The 26507-nt window shown below is 40.9% G+C and overlaps 1 long non-coding RNA gene across 2 annotated transcripts in view; it reads right to left on the minus strand.

Annotated features, from left to right (window-relative positions):
• Positions 1-3793: 3793 nt before the first annotated feature.
• The window catches only part of LOC147648517 (uncharacterized), a 60117-nt gene continuing 37403 nt past the window's right edge, over positions 3794-26507 (minus strand). For both annotated transcript variants that reach the window (XR_015280643.1, XR_015280642.1), the window contains one exon: positions 3794-7205. This is a non-coding gene — a long non-coding RNA (uncharacterized LOC147648517). The remainder of the gene's footprint in view (positions 7206-26507) is intronic.

Below are 26507 nucleotides of genomic sequence, written 5' to 3' on the forward strand. Positions count from 1 at the left end.
ACTAAAGATCAGTAAAAAATGTTAAAAACAGTAGATTGGATTAATTATATATTTAGGGCAAAGGTAGACAGAAAAATGAAACTTTACTGAGTTTCTCTCTTTGCCAAAATCCTGGTGACTTTATGTTTCAATGTGACATTATCTTAATATTTTTCTACCCTTGCAATGAGCTCTATGGCTCCAATAACTGCTCTACTCTATAATATGTATAGAATCTCACTCTTTTCGATTTGCAAGAGCAGCTTGCAAAATAGCATTCTTTTAGAGAATAACTGGAAATTATTAAAATTTAAGTTACTTTTCTGTAGACTCACAATCTAGTATTAAGTTCAAGAATGTTGCATATGTCTGTGTAACGGTTAAGGTTTGCCAATTTGAGTTTCCTGGCCAATGCACCAAATAATGTGGTGGGTTTAGCACTGGCTAAAATCACCAATGCACCTGCTAGAATCATTCACTCATTTTCTGCTGTGAGATACGAATTAGGAGGAAGACAAAGCAGGCTCAAGACTTAGAAGGTATAAAGGAAACTTTATTAACAGAACTAAAAGAATAAGAATCAGAATGAAACCTTCAGAACACTTTTCCTCCCTCTGCCTGACTTCTTTTCTTTCCCAATTGACAACATAGAAACAAAACCTGGGATTTTCAATCAGTTACCACCTCTACAATAGTCTTCCATCTGTTCTTGTAGGGAGAGGAGTTTCTCTCACCATGCCATGGAGACTTCACAAGGAACAGTTCTCAAGTGGCTTTTTAATTTCCATGAACAGCAACTATCTGGAAAATCTGCAATCATGAAGTTCCTCCTATCCTCAGCCTTCCCACAGCTGAGTTTATGGGATATATCAGCTTATGGGGTACTATATTTAAGGATGAGCTGTTCAAAAGCAAAAGTTCTCTTCATCTATCTCTGTGATCATCTTCATCTCTGGGAACAGAGGTTTTCTTCCTCTTTCCCTGGGGCCAAAGGGTCTTAATCACTCTCATCTCTCTCTGTTCAAGCTTCTCATGGGATCCCAGCTCCTTCAACATCTGCTTTGCCTCATTATGGATGTCTCTGTTCATGTCTACAGTTTGAACACTCCATCCCCCCATACTTTCTCATGAATTGAAGGGGATATTCTAGTGCATCATAGTCCATCTCCATGGCTTTATCAAAAGAAGTTTCAGCCCAAGACTAAGGCATCTCCTTATTCTCCTCCCATCTACGACTTGACTCCTTCTTTACTGACCTTGGTGTCTTCATGATGTTTCTCTAAGTGTCTTTACTCTGTCCCTTTCTCTCACTAGAGCTAGGATCAATGTTTTGCAAGTTTCATCTGTGCAGTGAAAGAGTTAATATCTCTCCTGGGGCCTGCAGATGGTCATGAAGGTTTCTGCTGGGCAGTGACCAAAGCAGTCATGGTGATGCGTTTCAGGCTGTGCTGGGGCTTGTGTCAAGATCTCAAAGCCTCAGTGAGGGCCGGCAGTGAGGCAGGGCTTAGTGTTGGCAAGATGTCAGCTGCCACAGCCCAGCCTGGCCTCAGCCAGGCCCCACAGCCTCCTGTCCCCCGCCCGGCCATCGCTGCGGCCTGCCCCAGCCCCATCAGGCCACGCAGGCCACAGCAGAGAGGGGCCAGCCTCACCAGCGCCCAGTTACCTCAAGGCTGGAAGCAAGAGATTTGCCTTCAAAATGTGAATCTCACAGAGGCAGACCCAGCTTCTAAATGATTTAATAGGTTGTCAATTCACAGAGCTAGCCAGCTATTGATCTTTGCTAGGCACAGAGGATGGTCTTAGCAGCCCCTCTCAGAAAAATCATCTCTGTGGGTGGCTTCTTCCCTCCTCACCAAATGTTGATTATTGCAAAACCAGTACAGTTTTACAGTAAACATATTCTGGAAGGAAAATCTGTTGGACAAAGTTGATGAGTTCTGTTTTGGAAGGAGGGTGACAGAACAGGACAAGAATGAGGGGGAGACTCTTTGGAAATCTTAATTTTGTTTTCCAGAAAACAGTCCAGCATGATGGGACCATTCAGATTTGATGCTTTGACTGACTTAAAAATTAAAATCTAATCATGTGAATTTGAAGACTTAAATGACTCTTTATAATGAGAAAAAAACCTAGCCATTGTCTAACAGTAGGCGCCCTCACCTGAGGTGGTATGATTTCAGGTAAAGACATCCAAATACAAGGAAACCACACAAGCAAAAGTGACAGCTCTAGTGAGGGAAGAGTGTGGTATCTCTATTACTAGAAAATATAATAGAAAAGGGAGGTATCTTCTTCTTTGTGTACATGCCAAACATTACACATGCATCATCTCTTTACTTCCTATAGAGTAAACAATAAAAGACTATGAAATTGTCCTTAAATCAGAGATAAGATTCCAGGGGACAGACAGCATTAGGAGAAACTGGATGTTGGAGTGCATCCTTCAGTTTTGGTTTTAACTGAAAGGAACACAGTTTTCTTAGGAGCACAGCTGACCTAAACAAGGCAAGGATGGGGAACTGGGAAATTTCTTTTAAAAAATATCCTTAATCCAAACCTGAGATGTTATCCTAAGTGGACCTTCCTCCCCTGGTTGCTCCAGTCTGATTTCCAGAACTGGATGTCCAGCAGCATTGATTCAGTTAGGGAGGAGTGCTCAGATATGGTTGTGGTGCCAACACCCAGGATCCTAGTTCTGACTCTAGACCCAACAACCAACATAACAAAGGAAAACCATTACTAGCATTGAGAGGTGCCTCTGCTGAGCTTAGAACAAGTTTATGTTAATGGGAGTAGGCTGAGGTCACTAATTCTGTGACTATGAGAAAGAGATTATCTCTGACACACTGAGTGACCCAGGGGAAGTGTTCCAGAAACACAATTCCAAAAAGAGTTATTTACACATTGTATTTTGCCTCTTACAGTGTTTTCCTCAGACCCACATATAACAGGAGATGCACCATGCTCTGCAGAGTTTGGTGCCCCAGCAGACCTCTCCCACCAGCCAACAGTGTGCAAATATCAGCATCCCAGCAGCTGCTCATCAAGCACCCCAGAACAATATCAGCCAAAGCAGCACAGAGAGCTTTTGGGACACTGTTTGAAGGAGACATCCTCTATTGAAAAAGGATGATGGACAGAATGACAGGACTACCACACAGTCTTCATTTTCTGGGATAGCCAAGGATGACAATTGTTTTCTGTGGACACAGTCTGTGTGACAAAGTACTCATGTGCAGCCCTGCCCAGGAGCAGCAGGAGCAGGGCTGCTCCAGGACAAGGGCTGAGAGAGGAGTTGAGTGTGACCCCTGTGCCCTCCCTGATGCATCCCACAACACCTAAACATACTGGGCGGAGCTTGCTGCTTGTCACAGGGTCCATTTGCAGTCCCTAATGCTGAAAATAGACCAGCTCCGGAGTCTGATATTTAAAGTGATGTTAACAATATTTGTCTCTCTCCTGAAATGATGTAACCTTATGAATGTTTCCTAAATGCTTTGTAAAAAGCTCTTAGGAGAAAGATTCTGTGCCAGCACAAGATAATGGCATTCCCAAAGAGAATGCCTAAAGGTTAGCTGAACCATTCTAAGAGGTTGGAGATCACTGCAGCTTTCCAAATAAGTTAGCTAATTTCCCCTTGCATCAAAACAATATAACGTCAGAGGGATGGCATTTTTCTGCTGTTACAGACTAGCCAAGGTCACATTCCACTGCAAAGTGACTGTCTTTCAATGCATACCATTCCTTGGGATAGATAAATAATGAGTTAATATTTACAGGGGGTACTGTCAACAGAAAATAGTCTGAAAAGATGTTTGTATTGATTTCATTTAATTGAAAAAAAATACAGGGAGAACAGTAAATTTAATTTAGATTTCCATGCATAGGAACACCTAAGTCAGAAATTGTTATCAGTATAGTTACAATAACATCACTAGCATTATCTTTCAATATCAAGTTGATTTTCCTTAAAAGGGAACTCACACATAAATGTGTTACTTAACTTTTTTTAAAGTGACAAAAGATATCATATTTCTTTAAAGTGCATGGGAATGCTTGGTATCCTAAAATCGGTACAAGACTTCCGACTCTGTGTTGGGACTAATTTTAGAATCTAAGGCTTTCATTAACAGCAGAGGTTGCTTTCATCATTGAGCTACAAAACAAGGATTGACAATGGTTGCACACTTTCCATAGCAATACTTGTACACCCTATGCACCCTTTCCATTCTCATAGTAAGACCTCACTGCAGTGTTGATCACCTACATTCTGATCTGGTAAAAATCCTAAAGCTAGGTCTACACAAATGAATTTAGTCTATGGTCTGGTCCAAACATGGCAAATTCTGCACATATCACCGTATCTACAGTTTGCAGAACTTGATCCCCTAAGTACACTCAAAATAACATATTGTGCCTTCCAATTAGTGAGGATTACAAGACAAGACCTAGCAGGTCACTCAAACATCTGCACATTTATACTTATCCTTACAATGGCTTATTAAAAGCTATTCATGTTCCTGTCTTTTTAAAACTAGAAAGAAAGCTCCCTACTTCAGAAAAAATGGGTTTGGGTTTTCAGGCTGGTTGGTCTGATCATTCAAACAGCAGTTACAGCATGACTCAGGGCTTGCACTTATACCCAGAAACTACTGTTTGGACTGTGTTGGGAATGTACATTACAGCCCTTGCACTATTCATTGTTCTTGGTATGTACCCTGCAGTTAGCCTCTCCATGGAACCCCTCCAGGAGGAAATATTTTCTGTTTCAGCCATGTTCCCATTGCTGGGAGCAAATCAAGTCCAGTAGGCCAAACTTTGAGTCATTACTGTCTTGATTTGATCCAAGATCTCTAAGTCTGTGAATGGACAGAGAATTTCATATATACATTCCTTGTCTTCCCAAAGCCTGAGAGTTACAAGAAGCAGCCCACTATGATGAACTTTCCTGTGGAACATTGTAATATAAATTAAAGAAATTGAAAGTAAAATCTATAAATATATATAAAAAATATTCTGTTCCACATGTTTCTGAGGCTTTTCTTTGTTGCCTTTATTTCTTCCCAGTAATCTCTTTAAGAAGTTGCTCTTTTCCCCCCCGCCATTGCCTTTGCTCTTGCAGGTCAGTGGCACCCTGTGTTGGTGAAGTCCTTAAGTAACACCTACACAGTGTGAAAGTAGTCCCTCTCTCATGCAGAGAGCCAGGTTGCTGTTAGGTTGCACCTAAAAGCTCTTCATGCATGATGATTAAACCACTGCTTTCTCCACTCTTACAAATACTTCCTTTTGCCCTTGGGCTTAATATTTTCCTTCTTATCAGCTGTCTCTTTTTCTCTCTATTTTTTAGAAGTCGGTTATATCAACCCCTCTCCACACACTTGGGAAGGCTCTGCCATAATTTACCCATTTTCATTTAAAATCATTTGCACATTCGATGCAATCCAGTTTGGCTGACAACACATTAGGTTGCATTGAAATGAGCTATGCCAAGCATAGGACCATGCTTCTGGGTGGGGACAGAGGCACTGGCTATGCCTGTGTTTGCGATGTCCCCCTCCTCCTGAGGAAGGTGCTGCAAAAAGCAGAAAACAAGCAAACCAAAGGAAACACCCACTACCTTTTCACCTCAGACTGCCTCGGGCACAGGAGCAAAAATGGGTTAATGACAGAAGGGCTTTTAGACTAATCCAAGGCAAAAATGATCGCCCTTTCAAATGTGATTACTAGGAAAGTGATTTGGAAGCCAGTGGGACAGAGGCGTGGAGTAAGCTGTCTCTCTGATACATATCAACAGAGACCTTCACACTGACTGATTATAATGAATACAAAGTTGACATTAGCAGAGACAAAAAGTTACATGAGCACCACATTGCCTTCAACAGTTCCCTTTGTCCTTGAAAACTTTCTCAGGAGCAAAAGGCATTAGTTCGGCTCATCCAGAGGGCTGCACAGGTAGAGGTTTCTCTGGAAGTCAGAAGCATTTCACTCCCCAGAAAGATCATAAAACATCTCTGAGTCATGGACAACTATTTTTACAGCTCTGTGGAAATGCAAAAGGGACTTTACATAAGGCTTGTGCAGCAATGCGGGGCCAGGTTCAGCCCTGGCACGGGCAGAGATGGCTCTGCCAAGCCCAGTGGAGAGGCTGCAGAGAGAAGTCACCTCACACTCCTAAGGGTGGTTAGAGCATTTAATTTATTTAGGACTTCAAATTTTTATGCACTTCCTCGGAGACAAGGCACCCAGCACAGGGTACTTTAGCAGAAGTAGCCCATCCTGGGGAGTGCAAGAGAGCTATCATCCTACCACTCTCTTCCTGATGCCAAGCCTGTCCCACCCTGTACACCTCCACTCCACTTTGTTGCAGTGAAGGGAGCAGGATCTGCCTTTCTCCCAGAAAACTGTGCTTGGGGCACTGCTATCCGGTGTCAGCTACCCATAATATTTAGTAGTAAAGCACTGTGCTAGAGAAGTGGAGCACTTCATAAACACTTTCAAAATCTCATGCTTGCTGTGGGATACGGCACCAGCAACAGCAGAGCATAACATGAGTTGTGCAGGTTTCTCCAGCTGCTAAAGCAATTTGTTATAGAAACTTATATAAAAAGAAAGTGATCTTTTTGAGTGCAACAAACATGTTAATGCTTGTAAATGGCTATCAGACCTTGTTTTTTTCTTTGTACTAGTCAGTACCCACGGCCCTCATTCCACATTTATGCAGCCTTTATTCCCAGCACACATAACAAGAAGTCTTTGAGAATTTTATTCAAAAAAAGTTTTTTAAAAAAGAGTAAGTTGGCTCACAGAACCCTGATGTTTTCTGTAACAGCAGCCTGTGAAGCTGGGCAACAACAGCAAAGCAGTTGGGATGGCTATGTGAATTAGTAAGATCAAGTAAAGTACATTATGGGAAATGTTACTCTGATAAGAACTGAGATTTCACAAATGCAAAAATGATTAATTCTTCCAAAGTAAGAAAACCAAGAAGATTCACTGGGTTACATCTGGAAGCTGATGTGTGCTTTGAAAACACATCAGTTTTGTCTTCTTTTGCAAGATACCAAGCAAGATATCAAGCTCCTCTGGTTCTCTGCTGAATAAGCCTGTCTCTCTGTGCAAAACACATGACTGTAAAGACAACTTGATCACAGCACAAACACTTTCAGACAATTTCTTTCCGATGAACTTGCTATTAACTTCTCTTAGCATCCATCTTTCTTGCTTGTCTAAAAAAAAAAAAAAAAGTGAGTGAAATAAAAAAATCAAGAATTGTTAACACAGCATCTGCAAAATAGAATGAAAAACCTCCTGGGGAGTACTCACCTGTTTTTAAGAATACTGGGGTGTAAAGCACAGCAATACTGCATGCACTGACCATTATATGCTTAAATGCACTATCCCTCTCATATCTGCAACTTGAGACAACAATATTTGTCCCTTAGCCTTGAGGCACGAATTCTTAAAGCCTTGTGCGAAAGTACGTGATGACACACATGAGTGGAGGTTCCCTTAGAAACAAAAGCAAACAGGACTTTTATCTTCTCTCTGCTGGACCAACCCCACCCTTAACATGCCCATGAATGATCTAGCAGTGGATAGTGCCATTGATCCATCTGTTTTCTTGCGGACAATTCATTCACAGTAGTCACTCATTCTGTAAATGTTTTTGACTGCAGAGTAAGAAGGAAATTTATTAAAGATATCAGGAATTTGTTGGATTTATTTTGGTTGGTCCTAGTGAAATTCCCAGTGACACATTTGAGAGAAAACATGAATTATCCTTTGCTTCCCTTAGTTTTTGTGTCTATTTTTTTCCCAGCAAGTTATCTCTTACTAAATGACACATTATATGAACCTAAGATCTTTGTTCTTTTGACCTAAGTTTCAACGATTTACTTGAAAATCTTACCAGGTACAGAAAAGCAAATTATGTAAAGCAGAAACTAGAAATACTAGAAACCTTTCAGAAACATGAAGATTGATTTTAGACAGAGGATGAACTACCTAGCTTGGATAGAGTAACATCTAGCATCAGCCTGCTGCCATCTATAACATGAAACATTGGAGTAAAACTCAAGCTAAGTTTGCTGAGTGGGTAGACACTGATCCTGTGGTTGAGTGAGATACCTAGGTCATTAGTGGCACTCTTGAACTTGGTTTTTTTCTTTCACTGACAAATTATATTCCTTGAATGTGGTCTTTTACTGCAAGCCTGTATATTTTTTTTTTTTTTTCAAAGGTGAAGGTCCCAGTCTAGATGTAATATCAGCCCTGTTACTTAGGGGAAAAACAAAATAAATTTTAAAAAGAAACCTAAGGAAGTAAAGGGCTTGACAGCCATAAAATATTGACTTCTTGATATTTTTCTTATTGCATCATTAGAAATCTCATCTCTGACTCTCCTATTCCATAGAATTAAGAGTTCACTTTCACTTATAAAGGATGTAATATATTAATAATCCCTCATACAGCAAGCAAGCAAGCAATGATTGTTCAGCAACTCTTTCACAGTTAATGATCATCTTCTGAGCTGTTTTACTGTGAATGAAGAGATTACCAGGTATACTGTGATTTAAAATTTCTTGGCAGATTATACCTGCCAAGAAAGGTATAATAAATGAAGGTATAAATAGTCTGAACAACACCAAGGTGTAATTACCACCTGACATAGCACACCCTGTCCTTTTGGACAGAATTCTATTGATTCCAGGCTGATTCAAATGAATGTAAATGGAAAAAAGGCTTCAGGCTCAGTTTTTCCTCATGTCATGCCTATCCTTTTATAGTAATTTCGATGAACACACTGTAAATAATTACCAAACTTTCTACTTTGTGACTCATACCTAGCTAGCCTTGTTTCTCTCTACAATACATGGTGCATGTGGCTAATCAAGACTGAAGTGTGTTATTGATTTAAGTTGAAGATCCTTGGTTTTTGGACATTGTAATTGCACTTGCTATATTACAGAGAGATTGAAGGAATCTCAGACCCTGGATTCAAGCAGCAGAAGTTCAAGGAAATGTAGGTCTCAGGAATTTTTCTATTAGTACTGTTAAATTAATTGGTAATCTTATTTCTTCAGAAAATAAAAGCTTTTACATCCATTTAGTGCTACTTTTTAATTTAAAAAAAATTCATCTAGAGCAGCATGAAACAGGTTTATAGCATGAAAGCTCTCATCAAACATTTCAAAGATGAAGGGCTGATACATGTCCTATCTCGCCTTGACAGTTACTGCACAGCATAATCTAGTGCTGCCAATCAGATCCAAACAAAGAAAACAGCAGTTGTCTGATTGTGAATCACTTCTCACCTCAATTAATATAAATATTGAGTTTGCACAAGTAGACTTGACAGTTTGAGGCATGCCCAAATTTTCTGTGTAACTATACTCCATGACTAATACTCAATACTTGGACCTGACACTGGGGGTGAAGTCAACAGTTAAGAACTTTGTTTTGTGGAAGTGACTGAAGGTTCAGTAGAAGGATTCAGTATCTTTTGTAGAATTTTTGGGAATAATACATAACTGTAGACAGAAAGACTCCTGTGGTGGTGCCGTCCCTGCATTTCTGAAGTAAATTCTCTTTCCTTCAGCTCCATCTCACTTATGTTTGCTTCATACAAATATTCTAATGAATACATCAACTCTAGTAAATGTTCTCCAGAGCAAAGAATGCCTAGGCTACATCTACAGAATATGTGAGCAAAGCCAAATCTGAGTACACAGTTGAGTGTGTTTCTAGAATCAGGAATTGATTCTAGAAGTTGTATTTATCCAGTAAAAGAGAAGAAACTTATTGCATTAATAATACATACAACAAGATTTTTCCTTTCATTTAATATGTTTGCAGATTATCTGCCAGTCAGTTAACTATTAACTCAGATGAGAAACCAGGGACCAGGGTCAAAAAAGCCCACTGACAGCATGACAAAGCCATTCCAAATAAAGTAGTTGCCCAAGTCTGACTCTAGATAATTAGCTCAAATCTGGCAAATGCTGATCCTAGATACAGAAAGGCATGGGTGTCTAATAGCTTCTTATCAGACTTCCTAAAATGCTGTGGTGGTCTCATTTAATTTCCTAGAGAGTGGACAAGTGTCAGCAGGAAAATTAGCCCCAGCAACAGCCCTAGTTAGTCACCTCACCTTCTGTCCAGAGTCTTAATCAGCAAAGACACTAAAGTGCCTTGTGATCCTTATTAAAGGGGTTCTTCTGGGTTAGGATTTGTTGACAAGGACAGGAAAGCTTTTAGTTTGAGTATCTGAATGTATAAGAGAAAAACAGCCTCACAGTAAAACAGTCTGGTTAGGACTGTTACTGTTAGGACCACACTGAAAGGACACTGAAAGCTTCAGTGTCTTTAAAGTTCACCTCTGAAACGAATAAACTTTAGTAGTTTTATTTTCAGAAAACACAAATACCCACTCTTTCCTTACCTGCAGGAGCAACCAGTCATTGAGTCTGTAAACTGGACTACTTAATGTTCATATTTGTCTTCAGTGTAGTGTGACTAGGGAGAAGTACCATTTCAACATGGTGTCTGTAACCAAAATGAATGTATATGTGTGTGTGCAAGAGAAAGACAGCAAGAGACTATTTATGTGGTTGGTAAGATTGTATTAGTGAGCTACTTAGATTGGGTATTTTGCTTTTGCATTCTAGTTTGTGGTCGTGGCACATCCAATAAGTGCCTATATATGTCACACAACAGCCTATTTTGCTTGCTATATTTTTGTGGTTGTGGCTTTATGCACATATGTGTATCAAATTTTGGTGGTCACATATGAACACTGAGAGTCTTTAGAGAAGTAGAGAAACAGTCTTACCATGATAGAAGAGTTGCACCGGTTTTATTCAGCTTATTGATCAGCAGGCCATGTGGTAACCTGACCTTCTTTAAGTGTCTAAATACGAGTAACATCTGCTGGCAGAAGCAACCTTAATGAGGTTGAGTAGAGGTCAGATAAAGCTGGATATACAGGAATAATATGCAGATTTCTGACCATTAAGACAATTAACCTTTCAAGAAGCACAGAAAATAATGTAGTGGAATCTTTTTGTTTTGCTAGAAAAAGAAATAAAGATGGTTTAGAGATTGTCTGGACATATTTCTAATATATGAGCTTAATCATTCAAAAATGATGGAGCTCAGTGAGAAACCCAAAAGGAATATTCAGTAGCCTTTGCTATGTTTGAGGTCCAAGTTAAGGGTCACAAGATGCCATACAGAGCATTTTGGACTTGGGGGATTTTACCATAATTCTCACAGAACTGAAGGTTTCATACATAGAGCCAAGGCATGGAGATAAACAGCTATGTTGTAGTCCCACTTTCTTTCTTTCCTTTCTATATTTGTTTCTTGCCTACACTTTTAGAACCAACACATTTGAGAAAAGGGGAACTAGAAAAATATCAGCAGGTTATTCCCACAGGTCAGAGAAGCAGGATTACATCACAGACTGCATGATCTGTCCCAGATGATTGCCTGATGCGTTCTTAAAAATTCCTTTCCAGGGGAACTCCATGCTTCTGAAAAGTTGGTTACAGTGTTAGTGTTACACTACATTTGCAATCAGACTATTTTTCCTAAGATTTACTCTAAATTTGAGTGGTGAATTAGACAAATACTTGAAGAGGCAGATGAAATGTTCTATAAACACCCGCAAGAAATGTCACAATCACTGTCCTTTGTGGGGGGCTTAAACTTAGCACATGCCACTGGAAATTCATAGTGGGGAGGAAACAGCCGAGGAAGTTCCTGGAGTGTGTGGAAAACAACTTCCTCACACAGATGCAGTGTGAACCAGTGACAGAAGATGATTGTTGAGAGCAGCTGAACATGAGCCAGGCTGTGCCCAGGTGGCCAAGAAGGCAAATGGCATCCTGGCCTGGCTCAGCAATAGTGTGGCCAGCAGGAGCAGGGCAGGGATTGTCCCCCTGTCCTGGGCACTGGTGAGGCCACACCTGGAGTGCTGTGTCCAGTTCTGGGCCCTGACTGCAGGAAAGACACTGAGGGGCTGGAGTGAGTCCAGAGAAGGGCAGGGGAGCTGGGGCAGGCTCTGGAGCACAAGTGCTGTGAGGAGCAGCTGAGGGAGCTGGGGGTGTTTAGTCTGGTGAAAAGGAGGCTCAGGGGTGACCTTATCACTCTCCACAGCTGCCTGAAAGTGTGCCCAGATGGGGAATGGCCACTTCTTCCAGGCAACCAGTGATAGGGTAAGTTGAAATGTCCCCAAGCTGCATCAGGAGATGTTTAGATTGGATATTCAGAAAGATTCTTTTATCAAAAGGGTTGTCAAAAATTGGACCAGTCTGTCCAGTATTGTGGTGGAGTCACAATCCCTGGAGGCATTTAGAAGACATGTAGATTGCCACATGCTTTAGTGGTGGACTTGACAGTGCTAGGTTAATGGCTGTAGTCAATGGTCTTAGAGGTATTTTACAATATAAACAATTCTGTTACTCTATGCCCTCATGTCTTACCCTTTGTGGAAAAGGGTAAAACTGATTTCTGCCTCCTTTAGAATCAATTTTATGAGTCTGCAATGTGCTAACAACTTCCTTCTGTCTACTTCCTAGACTAAACAATCCCAGTTCTCTTAACCTTTCTCAGAGGTTCATATTTTCTAAACCCCTTATCATCTTGCTGCAGTTATCATAAAATGCAGCGCCCAAATCTGAATGTAATACTTCAGCTGAGGTTGCACCAGTGCCAAGTAGAGCAGAATAATTACCTCTCTTGTCTTATACCCAGCACCCCTTCTAATATATCTCAGAGTGACATTTGTCTTTTCTGCAAGAGCATCACATAGTTGAGAGGCTTGAAAACATGACCCCAGAAGTTTCAGAATCCAAACATGAGCCAGGAACATAAAAAGAAGCAGGAGAATGGGGGTGGGGATGGGTGGGCAGGGGGAGCTTGTCACATTTCAGTCACATAAAATGGGGGCCTGGCTCAATATCCTCGTATGCCTTGTATGTACGTCTGGCAATTCTGACTGAAAATCAATTAGTGTCTACAGACAAACCTCCTTTAATTTGCACCACTGAGTGGGAAACCTCTGGTAAACTTTTTGCAGATTGATAGATAAATGAGCAAACACTGAAAAAGATACTGAATAGTAGAACAAACAATGATAATTTACCTGCAATATGTTATCAATTTTGTGAAGTTCTTGAAGTAGATGAACCCTTGCAGAGAAAGCTCTGTGCAATACTGCAAAACTGGGGGAACAGTTTAGAATTGGGTTCTGGAGGGAGGCACAGTGTACAATTTATATGGCATGCCAACTAATACCCACAAATTGGAGAGGTAACCATTTAATGTAACCATCTTTATAGAGTTACTAGCAGCTTTTTAATCTGTGGCCCAGCTAGCCATGGGTTTCCACAAACTGTGAGAGCTTATTTTAATTCCACAGGCCCCCACAAAGCATGACACTTAATTATATCAGTAATCTCCTATACTCCTCTGAGTTTAACACATTCTAACAATGACTTGTCACCTTAGCAAAATCAGAAAGGTCTCAAGAAAATGTAGGATGTGAAATACAGCCAGGAGGAAGACTGCCAGTCATTTATGGACTATTTACAGATATTTCTCTCCATTTGAAGATTTATAATTCTGGCGTAAGCCATTTTCTTTCAACAGTAAACAACAAGCAGAAAGAGCCTCCTCAGCTCCCCTTCCCAGGACCCTGACAGTCTGGGAAAATTTCTCTTTTAGGCCACTTGCTATTTAAAGTGTAAGTCTGATTGATTTTTACAAGAGAGAAAGAAAGAGTGAGGATGTCATTGTGTTTCAGAACCTTTATCAGGAGTTTGGCCAGGACTGTCATGGGTAATTTGCTTGTTAGCTTGATGAGAGACCTCATGAGCGTTGTGATACAGGGACTGTATAAGATGTCTGGAGTGTCTAATCCACAGCAGAGAGAGAGGGTACATGTTAGAAAGAGAAGCAGGAAGACTTGATATAATTGCTCCAATTCATTCCCTTTCAGAGGAGATCTGAAGGAAGAACTTACACCTGCAGACCCCATTTCTGAGGATAGAGAGCTGCTGTTCTCACCAAAGTGTTGGTATTAAAGTACCATCTCAAGGCAGCGCAGCTGAGGTAGACCCTTAGAGTTGAGCCCCAGAGAATGTGCAGCAAACCACTGCACAGTCTCTCTCACGGAGCAAATGCACTTTGAATAAAGACTCAGAAAGTGCCATCTTTCCTTACCACTGAGACTATCAGATGCACTGAAGTGACATGTGTCACTCTACACCACACAGTCTGTACATAGTTTGTGGCTACTCCACACTGCAGTACAGTGCAGCATTGCATAAACTGACATTTCATCCTAAAGGCCAGCCTTTACCAGCTAACAGCTCATAAAATGTGTGTACTGTGAAAAAACATCCCCTATTTCATGTATTATTTCATAAATGCAGCTGGCCCAGGTGAGTAAGTGGGAGCCACAGAGTGAGGCTACAGTTATCTTTCACCCATACAGGGGCATGCTGTTCTAATGACAAGCCTGTACAAATATTATCCACCATATTTAATTTTTCCCTCAAACATGTGTTCATGGGCCATGTTAGTAAATTTATTACTACCTAGAAAACAAATAGGGAGATGGAACTACCTTAAATTATTGGGGGTTTTTCACGTTGACATTTTATGGTTTCAAAAAATTTTATGAAGTTTTAAAAAATCAGGCTTCAACCTTTCTAACTCTGCTGTATTAAGAAGGTGGGGAGAAGACTTCCTTCTTCTCTTTTTCTCTTTTTTGGTATTAATAAAAAGTCCTTTCTTGTTCTTCTTGTGGATCTTTACCTTATGGATAATATTATTGTCTCAAATTGACATTTATAAACTTTTATGAGTTATCATTTGCTCACTCTCCACTCTATATAGAACTGTAATCTTAGAAGAAATTCTCTGCATTGAAAGGTCAGAATATGTGGATTATTTCAGAACTAATTTCATTTGCACCAGGTGAATTGAATTTTCAAGCAAAGTTTGGGTGATTTCTTTGCAACTTTTTTTGTATCAGTAATGCATCCATTTAGATAATGTTATAGAAAACCCAAGACACCAAAGTACAGGATCAGGCAGAGCCCTGCAGCCATTTTTACAGATTCGTTGTTAGCATGTTCTCTGCCACCCATTTGACCCATATTGGATAGATCAGGTGACTTTTAGACATGTAAAAAATCCACACTGGGCTCTGCCAAAATAAATAACCTTTTGGTTGCACAGACACTTCCTGGAGTCAGCCATGCAGGGTCTGTCTTTTCATGAGTTAAACTGCACTGTGGTAGGGGGAGGGGGTGCCTTCCTCCTCCTGAGAAATGCCCTGCAGAGGCCACATAGGGTATTTTCATCTTTCCAGATGGACAAAAAGACAGGAAAGTGGCAGAACTTCCTTAATGAGCAGGCCTCTAGAATTAGGTTTTTATTTCTGCTAATTAAGCCTGTTTTCGGAAACAGAATTTTGACCCTTGGCTTCCCCTGCTGCAGGGCATGTTGCTTGATAGCCAGCAGTGTTGAATTTACAACATGTTTATTTCTCCATTTAAAGTTGTATTCTAGCTCTAGAACAGTTTACAAGCAGTGAATAGCACCTGCTGGTGGGCCAATGACAGCTGGCTGGCCATAAAATGAAGATTGCGTCTAGAATCTCAGGTGAAAAAGGAGAGAATGAGAATTATACCCTGAATGATGCCTCTTATTGTGTCTGACTTGGATGATGCTACCTGGGCATCAAATGCCATAAAATGGGGTACCAAGTGTCAGCCCAGGGAACTAGAAAAGGAAGGGGCTGGGAATCAGCTTGTCAGCAAGCAACTCATATGCCCATGTCTCTCCCAAGCAGATGACCCTTAAACAGGACATCTGAGAAAGAGGTGTTATTAGCTATGATCAAAAATATTGGCCATCATGTTTAATGCAAATCTTAAAAATCACTACTAAGGTCCACAAACCTCTGCTACTAAATGCATCCCCTGTTAGTGGGACCCAGTACCGTTGCTGGCGGTAGTGGCTCTCAGCCCCCTGAGAAGCCACAGGCAGTCTTACTGGAGTTTAGATGTCATTGTTTGTCATATATTGGGACAATAACCCAGCTACAGACCTCACAGACCTGCTTTCAAAAATTCTGATCCTGGTTTGAAACGCTGCACAGGCACAGTGGCACCTCTGACACAGTGCATCCCCTGGCAAATAAGTCAGCTACTTTAATTTAAACCTCATTTTCCTAATCATAACAATAAGGACAATTATATACCAACTTAAGATATTATACTGGCTCAAGACACGTGTGCACAGTATTGAGAGTTCATGCATCCTGCCCGTACCCGATCCTGACTTGCTTGTCTCCTCTAGTCCTTTTTGTCTTGTAAGCTCCTGAATCAGGGCCCACATATAGCATCCCATAAAATTAAGTCCCGCCCTAGGCTCTTGGTTCTGTACCAGCACAAACTCTAACAGCTTTAAATGCTGAAAGGACTAAGTGGAAGCACTCTTGGATAGTTCAGAGAAGGGTATGCAGCTTTTAGAAGCAGTAAGGAAGGTATACCGTACCAACAGAGACAGGAGTGTTTTATACTACACAGCAAATATGGCAAAAGCCATCTTTGGTGCAAGTCGGGGGAAAGCCTAGCCTGACACTGGTTTATTCTGAAAACCTGTACAGCAGGAGTGAGCTGTAACAATCTGGATGCTACAAAGCAAACATAATTCAAGGGGAAGAAAAGTGAGCACAGCCACAGTATGACTCAAAGAAGGCAAGTGAGCTGCTGCATTAACTCTTCTGAATGGAGTTTCCTGGAAGGACCCCTGAGCATGACCCTCAAGCACAAGACTCTAGGTTTTTGCCAAATTTATTTGAGGAGGAAGGAGGGCGGGAGGCATGTTTTCTCGAGGGGAAAAAAAACCTCACCCTGCTAAAGCTTTCTGTTGCCAAGGAAGGTCAGGGAAAATTCAGGAAAACTCCTTTTTATGTTCTTTATGATGTTTACTCTGTTGCGCAGAGCCAAGAGAGGGATGAGAAAGGCTGCAGCATGATGCAGGGCTGCAAAAGCTGTGTGTATTTAATAGGGTGACATAAATGGTGTGTTTCTCTTTGCCGTCTGCCGAGTGCTGCGGGGAAAATCTGTCCTAAATAGACAAACGAGGAGCCATGAGGGTGTCTGCTGGCTCTCGTCAGCCGGCCGTCCCCTGGGCCAGCCCGCGGCTCCGACGGGAAGTACACAGCGGATGTTTAATGAAAGGGCTGCTGCGGCTTATCTCCGCGAGCAGGGGACTTCTTTGTGAACTCGCTTGCTTTGAAAGATATGTGGCCCACTATGCTGGTATTGTTGGCTCTCGCTTTAAGCACAGCCACATGATTCACATAGGAGCTGTGCGCTGCCGCTGCCAAGGAAAGCTTCCCCCATTCCCTCCCTGGTTAGGAGTAAACTCGGCAGAAGGTCACCGAGGTCACAAGATCTGCCTGTTATTGCATTTTACAGGAAGGAAGATACGCTGTCTTTAGATCAGTTTATCAGCTGACTTTCCTGTGAAGAAGACTGAGGCTATTTTCCTGTGTACCACCACCCCCGTAATTCCCAAACGAGTGTGCTCTGTTTGCATCTCCTGTCAGCTCAGCTGTGTTCGTTTCTGAAACAGCCCAGTATTAAGCAAACAAATAAAAAAGCCATTGTGAGACATCGCAGAGTCCACATCCCTTATCAAACTGCCTGACAGGCCGGGATAAATCTCTTCCTCGAGGCTGCCTGTCATCTCCCTCCCTCCCTCTCAGCGTCAATGCACAATTAAATCCGTTGTGGTGGAATAGACTCAGCTGATAATTGTGGAGAGTTACTTACGCGGATGCTGAGAGCAGCAAAGAGCCTAGCAGACTCCTCTGCTTTCAGGGCGGTTTCTTTTGAGTCTGCTCCTTTGAAGAACCACAAGTATTTGGTTTTGTTGGATTTTGGTATTTCTGGTTTTGTCCTTTAAAGTCCCAGGATTTTTCTGAGGGTTTTTGTTGGGTTTTTTTTTTTTTGTTTTTTTTTTAAAATAAACTCTGCTTTTTCTGTGCAAGGGAGCAAGCAGCGTGCAAAGCTGTCTCCCTCCCTGCCCAGCCTCCTTTGAGAGGTCCCTGCTTTCATAAGGTTTTCAACTGGGGAATGGTTGCCTGTTTCCTCCTTGTGCTCGCTGCGACAAATGCATTTCAGTGACCAGGAAACTGCAGATGTTACAGATGCAGTAAGGCATATCTTATTAGCTAATTATTCTTAATCTCTGAAGGATTACACATATTGAATAATGCCATTCATTGAGGAACAGTTGAAGGGAAACATCCTGGCTCCAAAGTCTATATGATGGCAGCTTTAATTGTGTTCTCTTTTTCTACATGTGTAAAGCTAAAACAACCTTCCAATGCTCCCTTCATCTAAAGAGTGCTGGTTAACCTAGCAAGAAACAGCATATGACACAATAAATTTGGTGGTTTTCAAATGACCCTGTTTGCTGGACTGCAAAGCTGCATTGCATAGGAAAACAATCACTAACATTTAATAATATCCTTTTTCTTTTTTTTTTCAACATTGATCTGTTTAGATTTTTTTTATCTGGTTTTGCGTGCCTTTACATGGAAAACCGTTGTCCTCTATCACCAAGGGTCTTCACACTCTCATAATGATCCAGAGGGAAGGAGGGTCTGAAGAAAATGTCCGTGAAGATCAAATCTCATTTACAAGCCTGCAGAAGTTATAGTTTTAAGGCAGGATCATGACTCACGTCACTATTCCCACAGCATTTTTGCTACCTGTAAGATGAATCCGTCTTTCCTAGCTTTTCAAAGTCAATGTCTCTGAAAACGCTTCCTATCCTGGTCTCAGATCCAACACCCAGGACCACATCTGCAGTTCACAGTTATGGGAGGCTGAAACAATAAGCTTCATGTGCAAGCTTTGGTATATTTTTATGCATTAAAAGCTCCTACATTTTTTAATCATTGTGCTTGTAATATAAAACAGATACATATGTCAAGAGAGATATGTCAAGAGAGATATGTCAGCAGATACATATGTCAAGAAGTATTACAGATATACCATGTTTATTTTCAAACAATGTTGCTTTGTTGAATTCTGGCAGCTGAATCTGTACTGGACCTTGTCAGTAGCTGACTGGATATTCCTTACACTAGTTCAGAAACCGAACTCTTAAAATTTTAAGTGAGTAGTAATCATGACTATCAGAGTATAGCCCTGAAGCATGAAGTATTTTATAATACAAAGGGTATGTGATTATTCTGGCAGTAACAAATAAACCCAAAAATCAAACAACAACACAAAAAAACCAAAAACAAAACAAACAAACAAACAAAACAAAAAACACACAAAAGCCCCACAAAAAACAACCCACAAAAAAACCTGACAAACTTGTACTTCTCTCTTTATTCTACATTATTTGGGAAAGCCCTAGCCATATTAAATCTAAATTGGAGTATTTAAGAGACTATTATAACAAAGCTGAAATGGGAAGTAAAAGAAGAGGCAGAATCCTTCTTAGGTTTGTTATTACACAAATGGGGTTTAGTTTGAACTCTTTAATTTGCCACTTGCCAGCCTACATCTAAGAAGCAACCTTGTTTGTATTTCAACAAAGAATCTCATTCTTTTTTCAATAAAAAGACCTGGCAATAATTCTGTTGGCACTAGATGAAGAGTTTGCTTATTCCACTGGTGATGGTTTCTTTTGTTGTTATCTAGTTTAATGAAAACTTCATAAAAAAAGACTCTGGAAGTTTATAGATAAAGCTTATGTGCATTTGTTCAGGTCATATGCCAAGGGGTGACCTCTTATTGCAGAAGTCATTGCACCAGGGAGAAATGTGGTTAATAATAGCACTTTTTGGAAGTAGCAGTCTTTATTCAGAAGTTAGAACAAGTGAAGCAAACCACAGAGCCTGAGGCAGGCATGTGAACAACACAATTTTGACTTTACAGTAATTCACTGCTACTATTATTTTAGCAACTTTTCAGTAAAGTCCTACAAAATCCAACTGGGAGGGGATGCCTTTGCTCTTTAAAGTGAAGAAAGTCCAAAACAGCCGTGGCTTTGTACAGGTTTGGGTTTTTTTAAAATTCATTCCAAATCCTGTAAAACAGAAATTGTTCTCTAATTAACTCAATATTCCTTTAGGAATATGGATTTTTTTATGTATTTTTTTTCAGAAGTACTGGCCAAGGAGTACTTACAGCATTTTTGCAAAATTTGTTTCCATTTTTCCAGCATGTCTGCCACTTGTCAGTTTCTATGATTTGTCAGTGCTTCTTAACACACAGCTTTAAATCCAAGGCTTTTAAAAGAACGCACAGGGCACAATGGCAAACCGAGTGCTTGTTTGCAGCAAAGGTTATTGCTGAATGTGTTTCTTAGCCGTCAGTTGTCAATGCATCCCACCCACACCCGGAGAGGCACAGATGGAGGGAACGTCCTTGCTGGGATCTGCGCTGACCTTTCACAAGCTGTCTGGAGAGGCAGAGGATGCGGCTGCTGCCGGACCGTGGGAGGCAAAGGCCTGTGGGAAGAACCAGCTCCTCTGTGTGCTGTGGGGCACTGCCAGCTGCGAGCAAAGCCCTGTCTGGCCCAGCTGTGATGAGGGCTCGGTCATAGCTGTGCAGTTTGCCAGGCCAGTGGTGCCCAGGCTGCAGGGCTATACACGCAGGCAGGGCAGGGATGCTCGTGTGGCATTTTATCTTTTATCTGTTATGAAACCTGGATTTATGGCTCCTGGGTAAACCTTTGCTTTCACATGTTTCTCTGTGGAAGAAGAAGCTTCCCACTTTCCTGCTATATAACACTAGGCTAAAGCCCTTTCTGGCAGCACTTCAGAGAGTCTGATGCTGAAGCACCAGAAACATATTTGGCCTTACATTTGAGATTTTGACATAAGGTCATTCTGTAAATCCTACAAATTGGAGCTAAATGTTCTTCCTCTCCACAGTTTTCCCCTCCTTTATCTTGCTTCTCCTCCCTTTCCCTGATCCCCTTTCCTCTGCACAAGCAACAGCTAGGAAAATATCTCAAGGGTGGAATTTGTTTGCTTAGTTATTTTGTCATCCAAAAGGAGAAAAAAATAGATAATTATATTTTTTTCACTAATGAACACAGTCTAGTTAAATTATAAAACAGATTAGTCTCTGATAGTCTCTAGATCAATACATGAACAAATTCATATTAAACCGTGTGAAAAAAATCTTATTAATCTTAATTAACTTCTGCTAAACAGTGGTGAATTAGGTTAACATTAATTGTGTACAGTGAAGTAGTGTGACATGAAATGAAGTGAATTGAAATAAAGTGAAGTGAAAAACTGCCCACCAGGCAGCAGAGAGCTCAATAGGTTGTCAGGTTACAGTAGATCCTATTTTTAAGACCCATTTCTGCTGCAATTATGCATACTGGAAGCTTACTTTTTAGGAGAGGGCTAGTTCTCTGTAATACAAATTTTTTACACCTACCAAGATTCAGAAAAGAGGTGAATCTCTACGCACTAGTAAGAATGTGAAATAATAAAAATAATAAAAATACTTTACAGAAGAGCTGTGTCTGCTCACATCTCATAGTCAGGTCTCATAGACCTGACTAGCCTCTCTATTAAGATTAAAGGACTGACAGGACTGATTTTTCTCTGTCTGCCCTGGAGGGGTTTCTATACCTTCTTTTCATGACCTCATTTGAGACAGGGCAGGATGTGGTCACGTGTATTTTGTGGCACTCAGTATGGTCCAGTTCTCAACAACCCAGCTCTTGCTCTGCTATAGTGTTCAAAAGCTTCTCTTTCAGGACTGCACACTCTGGTCTGCTGGGCCTCTCAACTGGACAGGCAATATCCACAGTTTCACCAGGAAGGCAAGATGCTCTGTGCTAATCCCTCACCTGATATAAAATTGGATGAACCCTCAGAATATGGCAGCTGTCACTCTGTCCTCACACCCTGAAGAACTGTGTATGTAGACAGGGATTTAAAGTAATATCATTCTGCTGGATGACTTCTACAAACAGGGTTATGCTGATAGGTAGAAAGGGCTCTGAGACTGGAATGTTAGAGATTGTTATCTCTATTTTATATCTATATCATCTTATATGAAATATATAATTAAATTTTAGAGATTGATGCTCTACAGCTGTATTTGTCAGTCAGTGCAAAAGCAAGCCTAACAGCAAGACAGCAAAACCAAAAGCATAGCTTGAAGTCTTGATTTTCCTTATCTTTGTCTCCAGGAACCTTCTTTCATCTGCTGTGTGTGTATAAGCTGTGTGAATCATGTCAGGATGACATCTCAAGGATGTGTAGGGGAAGGACCCAGCAGAAAGAGCAGAAAGAGGCTGGGAGAATTAGGGTGGTCTGTGTGGGAGGTTGGGAAAGTTGAAAGAGCTGGGGGATAATGAACAGCTGCAGTCCACCAGGGAATTGCAGCTCCCAAGAAGTCAGAACATGGACTTTGTCTCTCTGTCTTCACAGAACCTGTACACTGGACTATAAATTTTATTCAAGGATCAGTTTTTAGGATGATGAATTTAATGAAAAGAACCACAGTTATATAATATTATTAACTATTTTGATTATTCATGAGTGCTGGAAAGTACTTAGGAAGTTTGCTGGCTTAAAAGCCCTAAGCAAAACAAAAAGGTGATTTGATGGAAGTAAAAACTCCACCTCTAAATCTGTTTGTGTTTGCGTGCATGTCAATTCTCAACATCACAGCACTGTCATTTTTATTCTTTTTCAGATAATATTTAAATTTTCCCATTGATTCAGTTCACTGCTGTCTTAATGTTATGTCACTATAAATAAACATACATCAGAGCCTTGGGTACATCTGACATCTAATAAGCCTTTAGCATGAATATTTTTTTACAAAAGGGACAAGGCTCAAGGCAAAGATACTATTTTCATTTCACCCTCTCACTCACCCTTGACTTATTACTAGGTTCATCACTCTTTTCAGATGGAAGAAACAGAGCCATGAGAGACATAAAAGACCACCCTTTGCAGGATGGACAATGCTTTTCATCCTACAATCCACATGCCAAAACCTTTAAGTAGTTGGAACATAAGGATGTCCAGGACTTTGCTCAGGGAGGCTGGGGTGTGGGGTGATGGACACCTGGGAGTTTTCCACAGAAACCAGATGGCCTTGGATGGGCCCACCCAGCAGGGTTGGTCTGATCAGCACTGATGGCTTTGGTTCCCTTACTCCTGGGGTTAACCCAGATCCTCAAGGCTAGCTGGGCTTCCCTGTGGCCGAGCATGTCAAGTGGCAGGGCAGTCCTGCTTGAATTTTTAGCAGCAACTTAAGCACAGGTGCCAAGACCGGTCACTCCTGATATTCTTGCTTTCTCGAGGGCATCCCTGCCACATAAATGTCTGCAATGGCCATGCTGGTTTCATCCTAAACAACTTGAACGAAAAGGGTTTCCCTAGGGAATTTCAGAGATGTAAGAGGTATCTCTGGACTTGGATTAACTTCTGGATTGGATGCTTTAATTTTTGTGTCTTTCAGTTCCTGAACAGTATTATCCTTTTAAGACACCACTCTTTCTTGCTTTCAAAATCTCCTTGAAACAGAATCCATTCCTTTTACCCTCTTTATCCCAGAAAATGGATGTGCCTGCTGTCTTCCTCTCTTAATCTCTCAAGTCTGAAAGAGGAAAAGGCCTTAAGTTGCAATAGTAGAGGTTTCAATTGGCTCTTATGAAAAATTTCTTCACCAAAAGAGATGTCAAGCACTGGATCACATTTCCAAGGTTGAGGACCATGTCCCAGTAACAGGCTGAACCACCATCTCCGGAGGTATCAAGTGTAGGTGAGGCATTTGAGGACATGGTTCAGTGGTGGACTTGGCATTGCTAGATTAAAAGTTTGCCTCAATAATCTTAGAGGCCTTTTCCAACCTAAGTGTTCTTTGATTATTATGTGTTGTTACTTCTAACTTCCTTGCTTCTGAATTCTGTGTTTCTTTGCTCTGATTTCCCACCATTTATAAATGCAGCATTTCAGCCCAGCCAAACTTGCATATATAGCAGCAATCTTCAACCCTCCCTATTTAAAACAATGACACTCTACTTCAAGAACATTTGGAGCCAGCTCTAACATATTTAATATTTAACATATTTCTCTGTGTTGTTATTGCATCTAATTTGCGTGCAACTCATGCCAGATATGTCCTTGCCATTGATTGCCTGTATGGGAACACGGAATGGCTCAGTTGCCTGCTCTGGTCCCTCAGATGGCTGTAGTGATGTGCCATCAGCCTCCAGGCTGACACCTGGTGCTGTGCAGATCCCTGACAGACCATGGTGCATGATACTTGCCAGCCCTCATTGCAAACAGCAAGGGAAACCCAGCCTGAGATTTTGCATTTTCCCCTACCCACCTCCAAACTCAAGACTGAAAAGAAAAATAAAATTAATTTTCTGCAAAAAGCAAATGTTGGCAGTACCACAGTCATCTAAAATCTGGCAATCGTACACTCCCATCTTTGCACCCTTCCTCTGAGAAATGTTTTTGCCTTTGTAGCTGTACCTGATCCAGGTATGTATTTATGCGGGCAGAGGAAAGGGAGAAGACAAAATGGCTCACACTTGTAACTGTCCACAATACATAGAAATTGCCCCCACTTGTGTGGTACCACAACTGCCTCAACCCACGCTGTTTTGTCAGACCAGAATCTGACACAATCATAATAGTCCTGGCTGCTCCTTTTTCATCTACAGAGAGAGGTAAGAAAGAAGGAAACGAGGGAAGGGTGCAATGCTCTTGTTTCTTTTCCTTTGTATCCCTTGGTTGTTTCTCCTACTCTGATGGTGTTCTCCTGGCCTCTTTGTAACATATGCAAATGCTTCAACAATTACTTTTTAATAAAAAACCAGCAGATTTTCAGGGCAGCTGGGAGGATTTCTTACGGGTAGAACGACAGACTTTGCAGTATAATAACATACAGATGTTGTGACACAGTTTGCTAAGGGCATAACCCAAAGTAGGAGAATTCCCCCTCACACACACTAATCTAATTCTCTGCCAGCATTTCTTCTTTCCCAGCTGCAGAGAGAGTGTGGAAATGCCTTGAAGCTTCATTGGAAGGGAGAAGATAATGAACAGTGAGGAGTGAAAGGCAGGAATGGAGATAAAGGTCTGCATACTGAAATAGCACTAACACACTGGAGTACATCCTGTTGTGATGTATATACTTTTCACTCTAATTCCTCCCTTGGGCAGTTTGAGAATGGAAATGTTTTTCTCAGAGGAAGTATTCTTGCTACTGATTTTATGGAGAAGCAGCAATTTCCGTAAATGGGATAATACTGGAGAGTAGTTAGAGATCCCTTTGTCAGATATGAACCCACACTGTTAAATGCTGGCACTATCTAGAGCAAAACATTGGTAGAAGCACAAAGATTATAAGAAATGCTATGTGCACTATTACAGAAAAAAAAAAAACCAACAATTGAGGTCTAAATTCTAACTCCTGTAATGTCAAGACAAGTCTTCATTAGGTCAGCAGCAAAGGATGCAGGTGTTTGTATAGCTTCAGCTTGCCCCTATACTTAAAATCCTTTTAATAATAATGTATTTCATTATTTTCCAGGGGGTCATTAACCTACAGGTTCAGGTGCAGATTATAATATGCTTATCAATGGTGCACAGCGCACTATGTAGCTCTGGTGCTGCTGTTCAATTTAACACGAATGCCCTGTTAAACTGCAGAGGTCCTGAGTCAGCCCTAGAAACCCTGGCTGGGGGACTAAAAGAAATAGTAACATACTGGGAAAGATCTTCAGCATCTCCACTAGGAGCCTGAAAATCACTAAAAAAAACACAACAAGCACCAATCTTCTTTAAAATCCTATCAGACCCTTACCTGCAAGGTAGAAGTCCCACATTTGTATTAATGCTATTTTTTATTAATTGAAACGGCATGTGAATTTCATATGAAAAATCAATTTCCTGGGGCACAACTGCCAGCTGAACAGTTTCATTTTTATCTACCATTAACATGACTTATGGGAAGAGGAATATTGTGATCCAGCTGCACAGGACAAGGAGCTAATGTGCCTCCCAAGTACTGTGAGGAAGAGAGTGTGCTGCTAATGTCATGAATTTTTACAGCACTATGAGCAGTGTGAAGGGACTGTAAAAACTGAGGATGAGAGTGAGTAGCAGCTTCATTAGCTTGAGTATATTTTCTCATTTATGCCACTACAGATTTGGCCCTATGTATATCTTATCTGGTACACAGAAAATAATGGTGCTGTTTTTTTTAAAAAAATAGTTTTTAAATACTTGTGCACAACTCCCAAACTTTCTTTATAAATTAATTAGCTTGAATTTTTCTGTATCTGAATATTCCAGAAAAAAATAAATGGTGCTATGTCAGATATAATAGTTTGGGGTTTTTTTCTTCCCAGAAAAAACTTGGCATCCTGCAAGTTAAGAATGTCTCCAGATTCTGGGTGTTTATGGAGCATTTCCATCAGGGTGC

This window comes from Cyanistes caeruleus, chromosome Z (genome assembly GCF_971803275.1).
Source record: "Cyanistes caeruleus chromosome Z, bCyaCae1.hap1.1, whole genome shotgun sequence".
Lineage (NCBI taxonomy): Eukaryota > Metazoa > Chordata > Aves > Passeriformes > Paridae > Cyanistes > Cyanistes caeruleus.